Genomic DNA, 20297 nt, shown 5'->3' on the forward strand with positions numbered 1-20297 from the left:
ATAACGAGGTCCACAGTTCCTGAACAGGGCTAAGAGGCTGCCCCTTATCTAGTTTTTTGTCTTATTTATTTCACCCACTTCTAGCGAGCGGAGTGCCCCCTAGGCCATTGTAAATTCCTGTGTATGGGTGTAACTCAGCTATCTATAGTTCTAAGTATATACTCTGGTTCCTCCTTAGACCACAACCTTCCTTCTTCCTAGATAATAATAAATTCCTGTGTAGGGCAGTGACTTAGCTATCCATGCCTAGGGTTAGTAGAAGGACTGCCTAGGACTGGTGAAGAATCTAACTTAGCTATATGTCAAAACCAATCCTTAGAGGCACTTATAATAAAGGAATATTGAGGGATCCATTTACACAGATCCGTTTATCATCTAAAGCAAGGACAGATTTGGAGCATTCATTATTACAGGATGCCATGGTTCCAGGAGACTAAGTTTCTGTGAACTTTTCATCTTGGGACTGCATCAGGCTTTTGGGCCTGTTATGAGGGTCACTACTGGAGTGGATGTAGCAACTTGTTCTACGAATTCCATATCTACAGCCATAATCAGGGCATTAGTTCTTTCATTTCCTTGAGCAAATATGCCAGGCAATTTTGAATGTGATCTTATATGTGAAGTGAACCAGGTATGTGCCCTATTCTCAAGAGCCTTCTGGAGAAATCCCATGCAGACATATATAGGGCTTTTTTTGCTCTTTAATATAGGAGAAAGACATGGTACATGTGTATAGCCTGTAATGTGTATTGGCTGTCTGAGAAAATATTGATTGGCTCCTGTTGGCAACATTCAAAAATTTTTGATGAGTCCCAATAATACACCGAGTTGCATTGAGCCAAGACTGGGGAGAATGTGAGTTGAGTTCTTTTCTCCTGGTCTTTGGATAAGGCTTTATTAGTATCAGAAAGGTCATAGTTGCTTTGGGAATGAGGTGAGAGCTATATATACTATGGAGTTTATCTAAAATTGGTAGCTGGGGGAAAGTAGTAGTAAGATACTTCTCTGGTGGCACGTGATACCTGAGAAATGATTGGACTTCATGCCCTGAAGCAGGGATGTCCACTGATATATTCTGGTTTGTTTATTCATATTAGCCTCCCACACTGTAAAGGCAAAATGGTGTCTGTCCTGGGGAGCCAGAAGGATCTGGACAAAGCAATTCTTAATCTCTAGAAGCATTACATGGTACTTGGGAGGGATAGCACTGGGATGAGGCAGTCTCACTTGAGTGGCTTCCATTTTCCCCATATGTTCATTAACAGTTCTCAGATCCTTTCTAAGCCTATGTTTCCCTGACTTCTTTCTAATAACAAAAAATGGGAGTATTATGTCTGCTGACTGAGGGTTCCAAATGGCCCAAAACTAATTATTCCAAGATCAGTTCCTTGAGAGCAGAACGTATAGGTTCCAAAATGAGCTACTGGTCCACGCAGATATCGGCTTCAGAGAGCCAGGCCAATTGTATAGGTTCAGGTACCTTGATGTCAATTGGTACTGTGTGGACAGTGGCCATTAGAATTGCAGGTGATCCCCAACTTTGACCTTTGAGGTCCAGTTGGTCATGTTGTATAACATCATCAAAAAAGGCAAGGTTGTATGTAGTAAAGATGGCAGTCTCGTCTTCCAGAATATCTCTTTCCCAGCAGTTGTGGGGGTCATCACCTATAATATGTGTAAAAGATCCATGATTGTCATCCAAGTCCTGCCAATGGACAGGTCGGGTAAACATTTTGGTGGTCTGTTGGGCTCTAACTCCTGTAATGGAGGAACCAGGCCTAAATCTCCAATAAGGGAAGCTCAATCATTTATTTTTGTTATTATTGTGACATCTGCCCCTGTGTTAACCAACACTATAACAGGTATACCATTTAAGTGCACAGTCATCATCAAGAAGTGAGAAAACACAGGCAAGGTCCAAAAGACTCCTGACTGAGCAAGGCTCCCTCTTACTGGTGAGGCTGAAGGATGCTCCTTTTGGAGTTTAAATTGTCTTCCTGCTTTTGAGAATGGCAATCCTTATCCCAATGGATACCTTTGTTACAAAGGGGAAATCTGTTCTTTGGTTTAATTGAGGGGCAGTCCCATCTATGGTGACAGGGTTTGCCACAGCTCCAATAGGTGCAATCAGGGATCCATCAGGAGGAGGGAACACACTCTGTACATGCTCCATGACCAAAGTGTCAATGGAGGCAGTGAGAGATGCAATGAGGTCTATAACAGAGTCCAAATCACAAGTGGCAACTTCCCATTTATGGATATCATCATTCCTTATGGCTGCCACAGCACTTCGGGTGGGGCATTAAGGCCCTCCCATGAGAGATGCTGGATGAGCATGTCTCTGGTTGGGACAGCATTGACACACCTTTCCACTGTCTCAGTCACATGGGACAGGGGGCCAGAGCAGTGGTGTCCTCATCTGCATTATAGAGACCAACCTGTTTGCCCAGAGAACGTGGGATTGAGTCAGCAATGAAAAGGAGTACATTAGCCTGATCTTGGCAGTGCTTGTTATGGGTAGCCACCACTACTTCTGGTGAAGAATTCTTAAGATTTTGGATGACTGCAAGGAAGATAGGAACAAAGAACAAGGGAGGATAATCCTAGACTGTACCTCGTGCTTGCAGGTGAGGAAGAGAATATGCTTCTAGAAGTCAGGGTCCCATATGTTTTCTGGAGATATCCACTGGTGCAAAACGGTGGCCTTCTCCCAAAATTGATCTAAGTCATGAGTTTTAACCTTGAGACTAAGTGTCACAAGAAGGATTTTAAGTGCCCTAATCTGGGTTTTCATGATCATGGAGGGGAGGGAGCCCATAACAACATGGGAAAATGAAACAAGACGAACAGACAGATATGACAGACTAGGTGTCAAAAATCTTGTACTAAGCAGGGGACTCCCTTGTGTCACTCTGAGGCTGTATGACCGCACATAATCTGAGGGAGGGGAAAGGCATTAGGGAGATAATCCCAGTACCACTACCTGGGAGACCAGCTCTTCTGTGAGGCACCAGGGTCTAGAGGACAAAGACAAAGAAGACAGTAAGGAGGACTGTGCTCATACTCAAACCTAAACTGAAAGTCAAAGTCCATTGGCCACTGGGGCAAGTGGACAATAAAACACTAAGGGGCAACTCACTGAACAATCAATCAATAGCAGTACTGCAAGGAGAAGAGGTGTTCAGGCCAAACTGTAGCAGCAGGCAAAAATAAACCTCTCCAAAAGAATTTTTGCAAGCAGCCAAAAAACAAGGATATGGAAGTAGTCCATACAGCATATTGGGCACCAGATGTTGCATTATGCCCTGAACTTCCTGCCCAACCATATTCACCCTTGGGAGTTGGTGTTGAGGTGATGTGGAAACAATAGCTCAGACTCCAGGAGCAGGTGGGAAGGCTGCTGCAAACGTGTTTATTAGTTCTTGAGGAGCACCCTTAATAACCTCCACACTTTATTATATTTACAAGCTCCTTGGCCATAGCTTTGACTACTTTTCCAGCTAGCTTATAACATAATATGCTATTTATTCTAATCTAAGTTCTGCCACGTGGCTGGTTACCTCTGCTCAGATTTCATGTGTCTGTCTTCATTTACATCCCTTGGGTGCATCTTCTCACTTGACTCTATCTCAGAATCCTTCCTGCCAACCAGATGTTTCACTTTCTATAGTACCCTTTCCTATAGGCAATAGGAATTTTTATTGAGAGTGATGCATTCATTCAGTATACAAGAGATTCTCTCTACATACAGTACTGAAAAGTTTCTGTAAAGCAAAAGATACCATCAATGGGGCCAAACAGCAGTCTACAAAACAGGAAAAGGTCCAACCTATATCTGACAGAGAGCTGATCTCCAAAATATATAAAGAACCACAGAAGGTAGACAACATCAAACCCAATAATCCAATTTACAAAACAGGGTACAGATCCTCAATGAAGAAATCTCAAATGACCAAGAAACACTTAAAGAAATGTTTAATATTCTTAGCCATTGGGGAAATGCAAATAATAAGAACTCTTAAGATTTCAACTTACACCTGTCAGAATGGCAACGTTCTAAAACACAAGTGATGACTCATGCTGACTAGGATATAAAGCAAGGGGTCACAGTCCTCTATTGCTGGTGAGAGTACAAACTTGTACAGCCACTATGGAAATCAATATGGCAGTTTCTCAGAAAATTGTGAATTGATCTACCCCAAGATCCAGCTATACGGGTGCTGGTCATATACTCAAAGGACACTCCATTATACCACAAGGCTACTTGATTAAGTATGTTCATAACAGCTTTATTAATAATAGCAAGAAACTGGAAATAACTTGGATATTGCTCAACTGAAGAATAGATAAAATGTGGTAAATTTACACAAGGAGTATTGCTCAGCTGTTAAAAAATGTCAATATGAAATATGCAAGGAAATGGATGGAAATAGAAAAAGTAACTTATCTGTGTCATTGTCTAATGTCATGTATATAATGGGTATATTTACATAATTTTTATCTTAATCCATTCTAAAAGTCAGTACCACTCTTTTTTTTATTGGATATTTTCTTTATTTACATTTCAAATGTTTTCACCTTTCCAGGTCTCCCCTTTGGAAACATATTATCCCATTCCCTCTTTCCCTGTCTCTATGAGGGTGCTCCCACACCCACCCACCAACTCGTACCTTCACTACCTGGCACTCCCCTATACTGGGGCATCAAACACCCTCAGGCCCAAGGACCCCTCTTCCCGCTGATGTTCAACAAGGCTATCCTCTGCCACATATGTGGCCAGCGCCATGGGTCCCTCCATGTGTATTCTTTGGTTGGTGGTCCAGTCCCTGGGAGCTCCAGGAGTCTGTCAGGTTGACACTCTTGCCCCCTCCATTGGGGCCTAAACCCCTCAGCTCCTCCAGTCCCTTTTCCAACTCCTTCACTGGAGACCTCCATGCTCAGTCCAATGGTTGACTGCAAACATCTGCTTCTGTATTTGACAGATTCTGAAGGAACATCTCAGGAGACAGCCATATCAGGCTTACATCAGCAAAAATTTCCAGGAATCCACAATAGCACCTGGTTTTGATGGTTATATATGGGATGAATCCCCAGGCGGGGCAGTCTCTGAATGGCCTTTCCTTCAGTCTCTGCTTCACACATTTGTCTGCATATTTCCTCCTGTGAGTATTTAGTTTACCCTTCTAAGAAGCAATGAAGCATCCACATTTTGGCCTTCCTTTTTTTAGGCATCATAGGGTCTGTGAATTGAATCTTGGGTATTTTGAACTTATGGGCTAATATCCACTTATCAGTGAGTACATTTACCTCACTCAGAATGATATTTTCAAATTCCATCCATTTGTTTGTGAATTTCATGAAATCATTGATTTTAATAGCTGAATAGTATTACATTGTGTAATGTACCACATTTTCTTTATCCATTCCTTTGTTGAGAGACATCTGGGTTCCTTTCAGCTTCTGGTTATTATAAATATGGCTGCTATGAATATAGTGGAGCATGTGTCCTTATTACATGTCGGACCATGTTCTGGTTATATATCCAGGAATGGTATAACTGGGTCCTGGTATTTTTATGTTATTTTTTAACTGATTTATAAATTAATTTTTTGACACTCCATATTTTATTCCCTCACCCCCATCAACCCTCTGACTATTCCACATTGCATACCTCATCCCCACCCCATCTCCGGGCTCTACATGAATTTCCCCATCCCATACCCAACCTGACCTCTAAATTCCCGGGGGCTTCCAGTCTGTTAGGTTCATTATCTCTGAATGGACACAGACCAGGCAGTCCTCTACTTTATTTGTGTTAAGGGCCTCATATTTGCTGGTGTATGCTGCCTATTTGGTGTCTAGTGTTTGAGAGATCTCAGGGGTCCAAATTAACTGAGACTGCTGGTGCTCCTACAGGAGTGCCCTTCTCCTCAGCTTCTTTCAGCCTTCCCTAATTCAACAATAAGGGTCAGCTGCTTCTTTCCACTGGTTAGATGCAAATATCTGCATCTTTTCTTTCACTTGCTTCTTGAGTCTTCTGGAGTGCAGCCATGTTATATGCCTTTTTGTGAGTGCTCTATATAGCCTCAGTAATAGTGTCAGGCCTTGGGACCTTCCCTTGAGATGGATTCCACTTTGTGCCTGTTGCTGGACTTTCTTTTCCTCAGGCTCCTCTCCATTTCCTTCCCTGTAATCCTTTCAGACAGGAACAATTATGGGTCAGATTTGTGACTCTGAGATGGCCCTCCTCCCACATTTGATGTCTTTTCTTCCTGCTTGAGGTGGATTCTATAAGTTACCTCTCACTACTGCAAGGCATTTCATCTAAGGTTCCTCCCTTTGAGTCCAAAGAGTCTCTCACCTCACAGGTCTCTGGTGCATGCTGGAAGGTTTCTCTAACTTCCTACCTCCCGAGGTTGCCTGTTTCCATTCTCTCTGCTGGCCCTCAGGGCTTCAGTCATTTTCCCGTATGAAATACCAGATCAGGTTCCCCTCATAACCCCATTCCCTTCCTCCATCTACTTTCCCTCCCAGGACTCTCTCTCTCCATCCCCACTTGTTATTGCTTTGTTCTCCCTCCCAAATGGGAATGAGGCATCTACACTTTTGCCCTTCGGCTTGTTGACATTTTTGAGTTCTGTGGACTATATCTTTGGCATTCTCTCTCTCTATATATATACATATATATATATATTTTTTTTTTTTCATGAGTGAGTACATAGCATTCATGACCTTTTGGGTATAAGTGACCTCACTCGGGATGATATTTACTAGTTACATCCATTTGCCTGCAAAACTCAGGTGTTCCTGGTTATTAATAGCTGATTAGTATTCCATTGTGTAAAAAAAATGACATTATTTTCTGAATCCATTTTTCTGTCATGGGACATCTGGGTTGTTTCCAGCTTCTGGCTATCACAGAAAAGGCCACTATGAACATAGTGGAACACGTGCCCCTGTGGCATGGTAGGCCATCTTTTGGGTATATTACCAAGAGTGATATTGCTGGGTTTTCAGGTATATCTATTTCCAGTTTTCTAAGGTACCTCCAAGATTGATTTCCAGAGTGGTTGTACCAGTTTGCAATCCCATCAGAAATGGATGAGTGTTCTTCTTTCTCCACATCCTCTCCAACATGTGTTGTCACCTGAGGTTTTGATCTTAGCCATTCTGATTGTTGTAGGATGGAATCTGAGGGTCGTTTTGATTTGCATTTTTCTGATCACTAAGGATTTGAACATTTCTTTAGGTGCTTCTCAGCTATTTGAGACTCCTCTGTGATGAATTCTCGGTTTAGTTCTATCTCTTCCCCACCTTTCTTTAATTGGGATGTTTGGCTTTTTTGATAATTTACTTCTTGATTTCTTTATATATTTTGGTTATTGGACCTCTATCAGATGTGAGGTTAGTGACGATTTTTTCTTCCCAATCTGAAAGTTGCTGTTTTGTCTCATTGACTAAGTCCTTTGACGTACAGAAGCTTCCCAGTTTCATGAGGTCTGATTTACCAGTTCTTGATCTTAGAGCATGAGCCAATGGAGTTCTGTTTAGGAAATTTCCCCTTATACCAATGAGTTCAAGGTGCTTTCCCACTTTCTCTTCTATTAGATACAGAGTATCTGGTTTCATGTTGAGGTCCTTGATCCACCTGTACTTGAGCTTTGTGCAAGGTGACAAATATGGATATATTTTCATTTTTCTACATACAGACAGCCAGTTCGACCAGCACCACTTATGAAGATGTTTTCTTTTTTCTATTGTATATTTTTGGCGGCTTTGTCAAAGATCAAGTGCCTGTAAGTGTGAGGTTTTGTTTCTGGGTTATCACTTCTATTATATTAATCAACATATCTGTCTCTGTACCAATACCATGATTTTTTTTTTAACCACTATTGCTCTGTAATAAAGCTTGAGGTAAAGGATGGTGATTCCTCTGGCAGTTCTTTTATTGTTAAAGATTGTTTTCACTATTCTGGGTTTTTGTCTCTCTAGATGAATTTGAGAATTGTTCTTTCCATGTCTTTATAGAATTGTGTTGGGATTTTGATTGGAATTGCATTGAATTTATAGATTTCCTTTTGTAGGATGGCCATTTTTACCATGTTAATTCTGCCCATCCATGAGCATAGGAGATCTCTCCATTTTCTGAGCTCTCTTTTCATTTCTTTCTTGAGAGACTGTAAGGTATTGTCATACAGGTCTTTCACTTGTTTGGTTAGAGTTATCTCAAGATATGTTATATTATTTGTGGCTATTGTGAAGGGAGTTATTTCCCTAATTTCCTTCTCAGCCTGTTTATCATTTGTATAAATGAAGGCTACTGATTTATTATTTGGGTTAATTTTTATATCAGGCCATTTTCCTGAAGTTGTTTGTCAGCTGGAGAAGTTCTCTGGTAGAATTTTGGAGTCGCTTATATATACTATCATTTCATCTGAAAATAGTGATATCTTTATTTCTTCTTTGCCAATTTGTGTCCCCTTGATCTCTTTTTGTTGTCTCACTGTTCTAGCTAGCACTATGAGTACTATATTGAATAGATATGGGGAGAGTGGGCATCCTTGTTTGTTCCCTGATTTTAGTTGGGTTGCTTCAAGTATGTCTGCATTTAATTTGATATTGACTGCTGGTTTGAAATAAATTGCTTTTATTATGTTTAGGAATGGGCCTTGAATTCCTGATCTCTCTAATACTTTTAACCTGAAGGAGTGTTGTATTTTGTCAAATGCTTCCTCTGCATCTAAGGAGATGATCTTGTAATTTTTTTCCTTTGACTTTGTTTATATAGTGGATCATGTTAATGAATTTTCACATATTGAATCAACCTTGTATTCCTGGGATGAAGCCTACTTGATCATGGTGAATGATGGTTTTTATGTGTTCTTGGATTTAGTTTGCAGGAATTTTATTGAGTATTTTTGCATCAATATTCATAAGCAAGATTGGTCTGAAGTTCTCTTTTTTTGTTTGGGTCCTTGTGTGATTTAGGCATCAGGTTGTGGCTTCATAGAATGAGTTAGGTAATATTCCTTCTCTTTCTATTTTATGGAATTGTTTGAGGAAAATTGGTATCAGGTCTTCTTTGAAGGTCTGGTAAAATGCTGCACTAAATCCATCTAGCCCTTGTCTTTTGGGAGTTGGGTTGTTTTTAATTACTTCTATTTCCTTGTGCAATATGGGCCTGTTTAGATAGTTTACCTACTCTTGGTTTAACTTTGGTACATGGTAGCTGTCCAGAAAACCATCCATTTCATCTAGATTTTTCAGTTCTCTTGAGCTTTAATAGTAGGATCTGATCATACTTTGAATTTCCTCTGTTTGTGCTGTTATTTCTCCCTTTTCATTTCTGGTTTTGTTAATTTGGATATTGCCTCTAAGACATTTAGTTACTTTGCTTAGGGATTTATCTTTCTTATTGATTTCAAAGAACTAGCTTCTGGTTTATTAATTCTATGCATTGTTGGCTTTATTTCTATTTATTTGGTTTTGGCCTTGATTTGACTTTTTCCTGCCTTCTACTCATCTTGAGTGAGTTTGCTTCTTTTTTTTCATAGCTGAGACTTAAGCTTGGTAGATTTTTCTCCTTGACGAATATGAAGTGTCCTTCTTCATCACGCTTGACAAACTTTTGGCTGAAAGTCTATTTTATTGAATATTAGGATGTCAACTCCTGCTTGTTTCCTGGGACCATTTTCTTTGATGACTTTTTAACCAACATTTTGCTCTGAGATAGTGTCTGTCTTTATTATTGAGGTATGTTTCTTGTATACAGCAAAATGCTGGATCTTGTTTGTGTATCCAGTTTGTTAGCTTATGTCTTTTTATAGGTGAGTTGAGTCCATTAATATTGAGAGATATTAAAGAGAGATGACTGTTGCTTCCTCATATGTTTGTATTTGTGGGTAGCTTTATGTGCTTTTGGTTCTCTCCTTTTGGCTTTGTTGTGAGATATCTTGTCCTCTTTCCTAGGTTTTCCATTACCACATTTGCCTCCATTTGTGTTTTCTTTATTGTTTCTACTTCCACATTTAAGTCTTGGGTCACTTTATTCAATTTCCTCACCTGTTTACCTGTGTTTTCTTGTATTTCTTTCATTGAGTTATTGATGTCCTCCTTAAAGGACTCTTATATTCATGATATAGAATTTTAGGTCAGCTTCCTCATTTTCATTTATGCTGTTTTATTTAGGGCTTGCTGTGTTGGTAGAACTGGGTTTTGATGATGCCTTCATATATTGACTCCTTTTACTTAAGGTCTTGTGCCTGCCTTTCACCATCTGGATATCCCTGGTGTTTGTTGGTCTCAGTGATTGTCCAGATTCTGCCTCATTTGTTTCTGGGTTGCTTCAAGTCTCCTTGTAGGCCTGTGGCCCTGGCTGTAGCAGTCTACCTTCAGGCATTCCAACTGAGGGCTCTTCACAGGGGCAGAGAAGCTGCTGATCTATTGCCCTGGGTGCAATAGATATCCTGGGAGGCCTTCAGACTGTTGGGTCTTTAGTAGAGTAGTTAAGCTGTTGTCCAACTGCTCTGAGTACAGTGGTTCCTTAAGGATGTGTCAGGATATAGTGTCTTCACTGGAGCTGGCCAGCTAGGAGTCTGACTCAGCAGAAAGGACCAGGCAGAGTGTCAATGTTTTCTATGGTGTCTTCTGAACCTGAGATTCTCTCTTCTATCTCTTTTATTCTGTTGATGCTTGCAACTATGACTCCTGATCTCTTTTCTAGGTTTTCTATCTCTTGTGCTGTCTTCTTTTGTCAATTTTTATTGTTTCTATTTTCATTTTTAGCTACTGGATCATTTTGTTCAATTCCTTGACCTGTTTGGTTGTGTTTTCCTGTAACTCTTTAAGGGAATTTGTGTTTCCTCTTTAAGGGCTTCTAGTTGTTTACTTGTGTTCTCCTGGATTCCTTTAAGGGAGTTATTTATTTCCTTCTTAAAGTCCTCTATCATCATCATGAGATGTGATTTTAAATCAGAGTCTTGCTTTTCTGGTGTGTTGGGGGTAACCAGGGTTCACTGTCATGGGAGAACTTGGTTCTGAGTATGCCAACTAGCCTAGGTTTCTGTTGCTTATGTTCTTGCCCTTGCCTCTTGCCATCTGGTTATCTCTGTTAGTAGCTGGTCTTGCTGTCTCTGACTGTGGCTAGTCCCTCCTACAAACCTGTGTGCAGTACTCCTGGGAGACCAGTTCTCTCTGGAAGGAATTTGAGTATATCGAGCTGTGGCACAGGATCAGGTGCGGGGTGCAGACAAACCAGAAGGATCCTGTCCCTGGCTGTTACTTGAATCCTGTCTCCTGATGGCTCTGGGAGGGTTCCTATTGGGCCAGGAATTTCAAGAGAAGTGGTGGTTTTACCTGTGCTCACAGGTATGTTGGCACTCCTTGGAGACTAGCTCTCTCCTGACAGTATTTGCGTATGGAGCATGGTGGCACAGGATCAACTCCTGACACAAATGGATACTGGAAGGATCCTGTCCCAATCTGCTATTCAGTTCCTTTGTCCTGAGGGTCCTAGGAGGGTCCCTCTGAGCAGAAGTGGTGGTCTTACCTGTGCTCACAGGCTGGTCTGCATTCCTGGGAGACCAGCTCTTTCCTGGCAGTATTTGGGTATTGGTGCACTGTGGCTTCAGATCAGCTCTGGGTGCAGACAGAAAATGGAAGGCTCACTGAAGTCTTTAAATAGGCTTAGTAAAGCCTTATTTATATTCATTTCTTCCAAATTTGTATCTGAAGAGTGGCATTCTGGGCACAGGCCCACAGGCCTATAAATGGAAGGTGAAATGCCACCTGCTTCTACTCTCTTAAATAGTGAAATCCTCAAATCAGCTTTTTCTCATAAATCCATTTACTCAACCATGTTTAAGGTGGTGCTATCTTTGCACCACTGAAAAGTTTTTTTCTGATCTCTGACAACATTTTTCTTACTTCTTTCTCATGAATAACTCCCATTCACTTGGAGAAATGGCCTACATACTCTTAATATTAAAAGTAGATTCTGCTTAGTCTTTCAACTAAGTCTGTTAATTTGTTTTAACAGACAATTTTCCTTATAATATGTTCTTGAATTTTAACCAGTATATTTTTCCATGAATAGTTCTTAATATATATGTGATGCCATAATTTTAGGTCCTAGATATGTAGTAGTCGACCAGTCAGCACTGATCCAGAAATGAAATTTGTACTCAGTTTATAAAGAAACAGAAAATAAACATGTAATACATTAGAAATTAAAAGTTCAACTCCTTCATTTCTTTGATTGTGTTTTCCTGTATTTGTTTAAGGGATATATGTGTTTCCTCTTTAAGGGCTTCTACCTGTTTACCTGTGTTCTCCTGTATTTCTTTAAGGGAGTTACCTATGTCCTCCTTAAGGTCCTCTATTATCTTCATGAAATGTGATTTTAGGTCAGAATCTTGCTTTTCTGGTGTGTTAGGATATCTGGGGCTTGCTGTGGTGGGAGAACTGGGTTCCAAGTGGCACTGGTTTTTGTTGCCTATGTTCTTGTGCTTGCCTCTTATGAGGGTATCCAAATTGAAGAGTTAGGGGAAGGACTTAAGGAGCTGAAGGGGATTGCAACCCCACGGGAAGAACAATATTAACTAACCAGGTCTCTTAGTGCTCCCAGAGACTAAATCATCAACTAAAGAGTATACATGGGTGGGTTCTTGACTCCTGCTACACGTGTAGCAGAGGACTGTCCTTTCTGGCATCAATATGAGGGGAGGTGCTTGATCTTGTGGAGGCTTTTTGCCCCAGTGAAAAGGGAAGCTAGAGGGGTGAGGCTGCAGTGGATGGGAGAGCATCCTCTTAGAGGCAAAGGGTAGAGGGAGGGATGTGGGGTTTGTGGAAGGGAGACTGAAGGGGGTCAACCTTTGAAATGTTAATAAATAAAATAATAAATTAAAAAAAGAAATTATAAGTCCCATAACAAAGTAACCCAGGAAGAAACTGGGCAGTAGGTTGGGGAAAGCAAAGTAAATCCAGTTAGTGTTTTCCATAATTAAGCAGAAGAAGAGATACTTGGAGGACACAAAGCCAGAGCTTAAAGGAGATGCATGATGCAGAAAGCAGGAAGTTATATGAACAGAGAGCCTTGATAGGCACAAGTCAGTGTGTGGGTTGTGTTGTTGAACTGGTGATCAGGTTGAGGCCCAGACTATAACCTGTCTCTCAGATATGGTTTGACTGTCTTTGAGTGAAATGAGCTAGAGTTGGTAAGTTCAAGGCAGGATAATTATCCAGAGGGAAGTGAAAACCCTTCCCAAACAAAGTTACATGTTTGAAATCCAGAAGGCAGAGCTGCAGCTACTCTGTCAGTTAGTCAAGGTCTGTTGCAATTCTGAACCATGTGCAGAGGGGCATGAGAAGTTGCGCCACTGAGAACAGGCCTGGGAATTTCCAGTTTTTTTTTTTCATCCATAAATAATTCTGGAGTCATATTTATAAACTTTCAGATGACTCACGAATTTCCAGGCAAAGTAATGGAAGGATGGTGCAACAAACACTGATAGATTAGAAACACTGTTCAGGGGAAATAACCTAAACCCCAATTAAAGGATGCCAAAGCTAAGGAAAAAAAATCTATCAGTTATGTAAGAATGAGGATGCCTATTTCCAACCACTTCTCAAAATGTGGGCAGACTGCCTGTAATTAATTACTGCTAAGCCAGCCAGCATTGGCCTATACAGCCGCTTGTCATTACTGCACCCACTCACAACAGCCTCCACTGAGCTGTGGGTCATCACGCTGGCCAGCATTTTTCCAGGCATATTAAGCAATTTGTCAGAGAACAGACATCTGCAAAGATGCCTGCGTTAGCTAGAATACATCTTTAGTTCTACAGAACATACTGCCTCTCTCTAGAACGTGTCACGACTGCTTACTTCCTATATCCCTTGAAGCAAAGCAGCACCAGCAGGAAGAATCATAGTTTCAAATGCAACACTGCAGTGAATGAGAAGCCTTTTCAGGCACATTACTCAAGAACAGCGATTTTACATTTTTGCACATATTGAAAATAAAATAGAAGTGACAAACTAATTATTTGCTCTTTACAAAGGGAGCAATGAAATTTTAAACTTTTTATAAATTAAATTTCCATATACACAGTATGTATTTAATTGATTGGTTCAGTCATCATTCTAGACTCACAAATCATTCTTCACTGACAGTGGTATATTTCATCTTTGTATAATATACTTTGTCTTGGCATTTCCTTTTTACAATATTAAAACATATTTATAACTTATATTGTACATAATTTTATCTTACCATTTTATTTAAAATGTTGTCGAACATTGTTGTTGCTCCTGCTTAATATACAGTTGTAGATTTTGTTTTGTTTTGTTTTGTTTTGTTTTGTTTTGTTTTGTTTTGTTTTGTTTTGTTTTTCAAGACAGGGTTTCTCTGTGTAGCCCTGGCTGACCTGGAACTCACTCTGTAGACCAGGCTGGCCTCGAACTCAGAAATCCACCTGCCTCTGCCTCCCAAGTGCTGGGATTAAAGGCATGCACCACTACCACCTGGCCAGTTGTAGTTTTAAGATTATAAAATATCACCTGATTCTGTGTTCCAGTGCTAAATTCTTCACTAGCTCTCTGCTATTCTCAAAATAAATTTATGAATTCTTTAGTAGATAATCTTGGCCCTTTAGATTTTTTGGTACAATTTCTCAAACATTTGGTATGGCTTACATTTGCAATTCACTGCTAATGTTCATTAAGAAGTGATTTTGATTATAAGGGTGCTGTTCTAATTAAACCATCTGTCTAATGAATAAATAACCAAATAGCGTATTGAGAGGCAATAAAAACTGTGAAAAGTAGGGCCTGGCTGGAGGAAATGGGCCAGTAGTGATGGCCCTTTGGTGGGTGCATCTTGCCCTTGGTCTTTTAATTTCTCTCTCTTTTCCCAGTTGTAGATAAACACCTTTCCTATGACACTTGCTTTTGCCATGTAACACCTCAGCATAGGTGCATCAGCAAGTGCTGTGGCTGAAACCTCAGAGACTATTAACCAAAATAACTATTTTCTCTATTATTATTATTTATTATTATTATTATCATCATCATCATTATTATTAATTATTGCTTTTCTTATTACTGTTACTTATTACTTAGTACTAAAAATAACTACTTTTATTTTTAGAGAGAGAGTCTGACTACATATCCCTGATTGTCCTGGAACTCACTATGTAGGTCAGGCTGGCCTTGGTCTGGAGATCCACCTGCCTCTGCTTCCTGAGGGCTAGAATCAAAGGCATGTGGCAGCACATCAGGATCTTTTCTCACTTTAAATAGTCTGTGTCACACATTTTATCAAAGTGACAGGAAACTTGTCTATCACACTAATACCATAACCTGTATCAATCTGGAGTGATGAGGTTTTTGTGAGTCAATGATGCTTTGTTCTATGTTTCTCTAATAATTTTCTGTTTGGATTTGAAGAGTTGTATTATCTTCACTGGGCTCAATACTCTTGTTTCTAAAGAAGCCGGGCATGGTGGCGCACACCTTTAATCCCAGTACTTGGGAGGCAGAGGCAGGCGGATTTCTGAGTTCGAGGCCAGCCTGGTCTACAGAGTGAGTTCCAGGACAGCCAGGGCTACATAGAGAAACCCTGTCTCGGAAAACAAAAAACAAAAAACAAAAAACAAACAAAAAAGAATTAGCTTTTTGGGTCATCTGATCTTCATACCTCACAAACAACTCAATTTCTCTGATGTTGTCCAGGTAGTCAATGAGAACCTGGATACTATCCTTTCCATATCTTGATTATCAGCTTTTTAGCTTAGATGCTGGTACATAGAGGTATGACTTTATCACTCATTGAATGGATTCATAAGTGACCATGAACACTTCTGTTGTCTGCGTGTTATTACTGAGGGGCTATCTTCTTTGATATAAGATTTATCTCCCACAGTTCCAAACTTTCCCTTCTTAATCCAATGCTGTCATTCTTATCAATGGACTCACTTAGGCTGCAGAGAGATTTAGGACTTATAGTTTTTAGTATTTTGGTTAGTAAATTTTGCCAATAAAATGGAAAAGAAATACTAAGGTGATTAAAAAGTCTCAGGAAAGCTTAGAAAAAAAGTCTTTGGTTTCAAAAAAGAATGCAAAATCTGAAAACCGCTCAAGGCTGAACAAGGGAGGCTGCTTCTGACAACAGCTACAAGCCTTGTGGTAACTGTACAAGATTCTTTTTATTGTTGTTGTTACTAATGAAAGGCTGTTGTGACCACACTATGAGCATGGCACCTACCCTACTTTGAAACATCCTTCCAGTAAAAACCTTTCTCCAAGTATAAACAATCAGAAGAAACTAATATTTACATGGACCAAGTAGAAGACACTAACGTTTACACGAACCAATCAGAAAAGACTAGCATTTTCATGGACAAATCAGAAGAGATATTTACATGTTTACACTCTCATGGCATGGGTCTCAATCTGCATCTGTCTTTCCTTTGCCACTCCCATGATGTCTGTGCCTGTGTAATATTACAGGAGATATATAGTTCATGCTCCATCTCCCTCATTGCTAGGAGTCTTAGCTAATGTTATACTTGTAGACTACTGGGAGTTTCCTTTATATTGAGTTTCTAGTTTGTCTGTGAGATGCCACCCCCTATTTCCAGTTGTCTGTCCCCATACTCTCCCCCTCCATCTTCCTCCAACCTGATCTACCCCCTTCTCATCCACAAGTGATATCTATTCTATTTTCCCAACTTAAGGAGATTCAATTTTCCCTAATTTGAACCCTCCTTATTACTTAGCTTCTCTGGTCTGTGGATTGGAGCATCATTTTCCTTCACCTTGGAGATAAATGAGTACATGCCATGTTTGTCTTTCTGGGGCTGTGTCACCTCACTCAGAATTATCTCTAGTTTGATAATTTTGCTTACAAATCTCATGATATTTTTTACAGCTGAGTAGTATGACATTGTGTAAATGTACCACATTTGCTTTATCCATTCTTCTGTTGAGGGATATTGTGCTTCCAGTTCATGTCTATTAAGAATAAAGCTTCTATGAACATAGTTGAGCAAGTATCCTTGCAGTAGAATGGAGTGTCCCTCGTATATGGCTAGACGTGATTAACTGGGTCTTGATGTAGATTGAATTAATTTTCTGAACAATTTCCATATTGATTTCCATATTGGCTCTATAAATCTCCAATCCTGCCAGTAATGGATGAATGTTCCTCTTGCTCCACATTCTTGCCAGTGTGAACTATCACTTGTTTAGCCATTAGATCTTAGCCATTCAGAAATGTGTAACATGGAACTGAAAAGAAGCTTTGATTTTCATTTTCCTGATGTCTAAGGATGTTGACCATTTCTCTAAATGTTTCTTGGCCATTTGAGATTTCTTTGTTGAGAATTTTCTGTTTAGATTTGTACTCATTTTTAAATTGGATTACTGGTATTTTTAGTGTGTAGTGTCCTATTCTGTAGGCTGACATTTTGTCCTCTTGGTGGTGTCTTTTCCCTTACAGAAGCTTTTTCCTTCATGCAGTTTCATGAAGTCACACTTATTGTCAATCTTAGTGTCTGGTGTTCTGTTCAGGGAGTTGTCTCCTCTGCCAGTTTATTCTACATTTTCTCTTCTATCAGATTCAGTGCACCTGGTTTTATGTTGATGTTTTTGATCCACTTGGACTTGAGTTTTGTGCAGGATGTTAGATTTGGATTCTTCTACATGTTGACCTCCAGTTAGAGCATCAGAATTTATTAAAGATGCTTTCTTTTTCTCCACTGTATAATTTTGGCTTCTTTGCCAAATATTAGATATCCATAGTTATGTGAGCTTATGTCTGGATCTTCAATTCAGTTCCATTAATAAACCTGTCTGTTTGTATGCCAATAGTATGCAGCTTTTATTACTATTGTTCTGTGGTAGAGCTTTAAATCAGGTATGGTGATACCTTCAGAAGTTCTTTTATTTTGCAGGATTGTTTGTAGCTATCCTGAGGGTTTTTTTTTTTTTCAATAAGAAGTTGAGTCTTGTTTTTCAAGGTCTGCAAAGAATTGGGTTGGAATTTTGATGTGGAGTGGATTGATTCTGTAGATTACCTTTGGTAAGATAGCCATTGTCATTATTTTAATCTTACCAATCCATGAGCATTTGGAACCCTCCTGTCGTCTTATGTATTCTCATATCCTCTCCAATTTCTTTCTTCAAAAGAATTGAAGTTCTAGTCCTACAGGCTTTTTCTTGCTTGATTACACCAAGGCATATTATTTGTGGCTACTGTGAAGGTTGATGCTTCTCTGACTTCTTTCTCAGACCCTTTATCATTTGTATATAGAACTACTTTTATTTTTATTTTTAGTTATTCTTGTATCGAAGCACTTCAATGAAAGTGTTTATTAGGTATAAGAATTCTCTGGTAGAGTCTTTGTGGTTGTTTATATATACATTATCATATCATCTGCAGATAGACATAATTAGACCTCTTCCTTTCTGAGTTATATCTCCTGGTTTTTCTCTTTTACTTGTCTTATTGTTCTAACTAGAACTTCAAGTAGGACTTGAATAACCAGAAAGAGTGGGCAGCCTTGTCTTGTTCCTGAAGTTTAGTGGAATTGCTCTGTATTTCTATTTAATTTGATGTTGCCAATCAGCTTGCTGTATAATGCCTTTATTATGTTCAGATATGTCTCTGTATACCTGATCTCTTCAAGACTTTTATTAACATAGGATATTGGATTTTGTCAAAGGCTCCTTTGGCATCTAATGAAATGATTATGCAATTTTTTTTCTTTCGGTTTGTTTATATGGTGGAATATATTGACCGATTTTTATATATTAAGTCAGCCTTCCATCCCTGTAATGAAGCCTACTTGGCCATGGTGGATGATTTTTTGATGTGTTCTTAAATTCTGCCTGCAAATACTTTATTCAATATTTTTACCTTAATGTTCTTGGGGTAAATTGCTCTGAAATTCCTTTCTTTATTGAGTTTTTGTGTGGTTTCAGTATTATGGTAACAGTGGCCTCATAGAATGAGTATGGCAATCTTCTACTTCTATTTTGTGGAATAGTGTGAAGAGTATTGGAATTAGCTCTTTGAGAGTCTGTAGAGTTCTGCACTAAAACCATCTGGGCTGTTTGTTGTCCTTTGCTTGATTCTTTTCATTGGGAGATATTTAATGACTGATTCTATTTCCTTCAGAGTTATAGGACCATTTAAATTGCTTATCTTGTCTTCATTTAACTTCGGTAAGTAGTATCTGTCAAGAAAATTGTACATTTCTTTTAGATTTTTCCAATTTTGTGGAGAATAGTTTTTGAAGTATTACCTAATGATTCTTTGGATTTCTTGGATGTGTGTTGTTATATCTCTATTCTCATTTTTCATTTTGTTAACTTGGATATTCTTTCTGGGTCATTTAGTTAGTTTGGATAAGGGTTTGCCTATCTCTTTTATTTTCTCAAAGAGACAACACTGTTTCACTGATTTTTGTAGTGTTCTCTTTGCTACTATTTTATTGAGTTCAGCACTAGTTTATTTCTTGTCATCTACTTCTCTTGAGTGTGTTTGCTTTGTTGTTGTTTTTTGTTTTAGAGCTTTCAGATATGCCGTTAAGTTTGCTAGGATGAGATCTCTATAACTTCTTTATGAAGGCACTTAGTGCATAAACTTCCCTCTTAGCACTGCTTTCATTGTTCCCCATAAATTTATGTATGCTGTGTATTCATTTTCATTGAATTCTAGGAAGTCTTTAATTTCTTTCTTTGTTTTCTCTTTGATGCAGTAGTCATGTAACAAGGAATTGTTCAGTTTCCATGAGTGTGTAGGTTTTCTTCTGCTTCTGTTGCTTTTGCTATCCTGCAATGGGTTATTTCAATTTTCTCTTATTTCTTGAGACCTGCTTTGTGACTGAACTGGTCAATTTGGGGAAGGTTCTGTGAGGTGCCCAGAAGAAGGTATTCTTTTGTGTTTTGGTATAATGTTTTGTAATTATCTTTTATGTCCTTTTGAGTCACAATGCCTGTTAGTCCATTATTTCTCTGTTTATTTTCTATTTGGATGATCTGTCGATTGGAAAAATTGGGATATTCTTAATTTTTATTATAGTCTCCCACTGTAGTATAGTAGTTCTTATTAATAATCACCCACTATTCATGTATGGGATTCGATGTGTATTTAAGCTTTAGTAATGTTTCTTTTACAAATATGGGTGCACTTGTGTTTGGGGCATAGTTGTTCAAAATTGAGATGTCACCAGGGTGAATTTTTCCTTTGATGAGAGTATTTAATGCCCTTCCTTACCCCTTTTGATTAATTT

The sequence above is a fragment of the Mus caroli genome, chromosome 13, assembly GCF_900094665.2.
Source record: "Mus caroli chromosome 13, CAROLI_EIJ_v1.1, whole genome shotgun sequence".
NCBI classification, from domain to species: domain Eukaryota; kingdom Metazoa; phylum Chordata; class Mammalia; order Rodentia; family Muridae; genus Mus; species Mus caroli.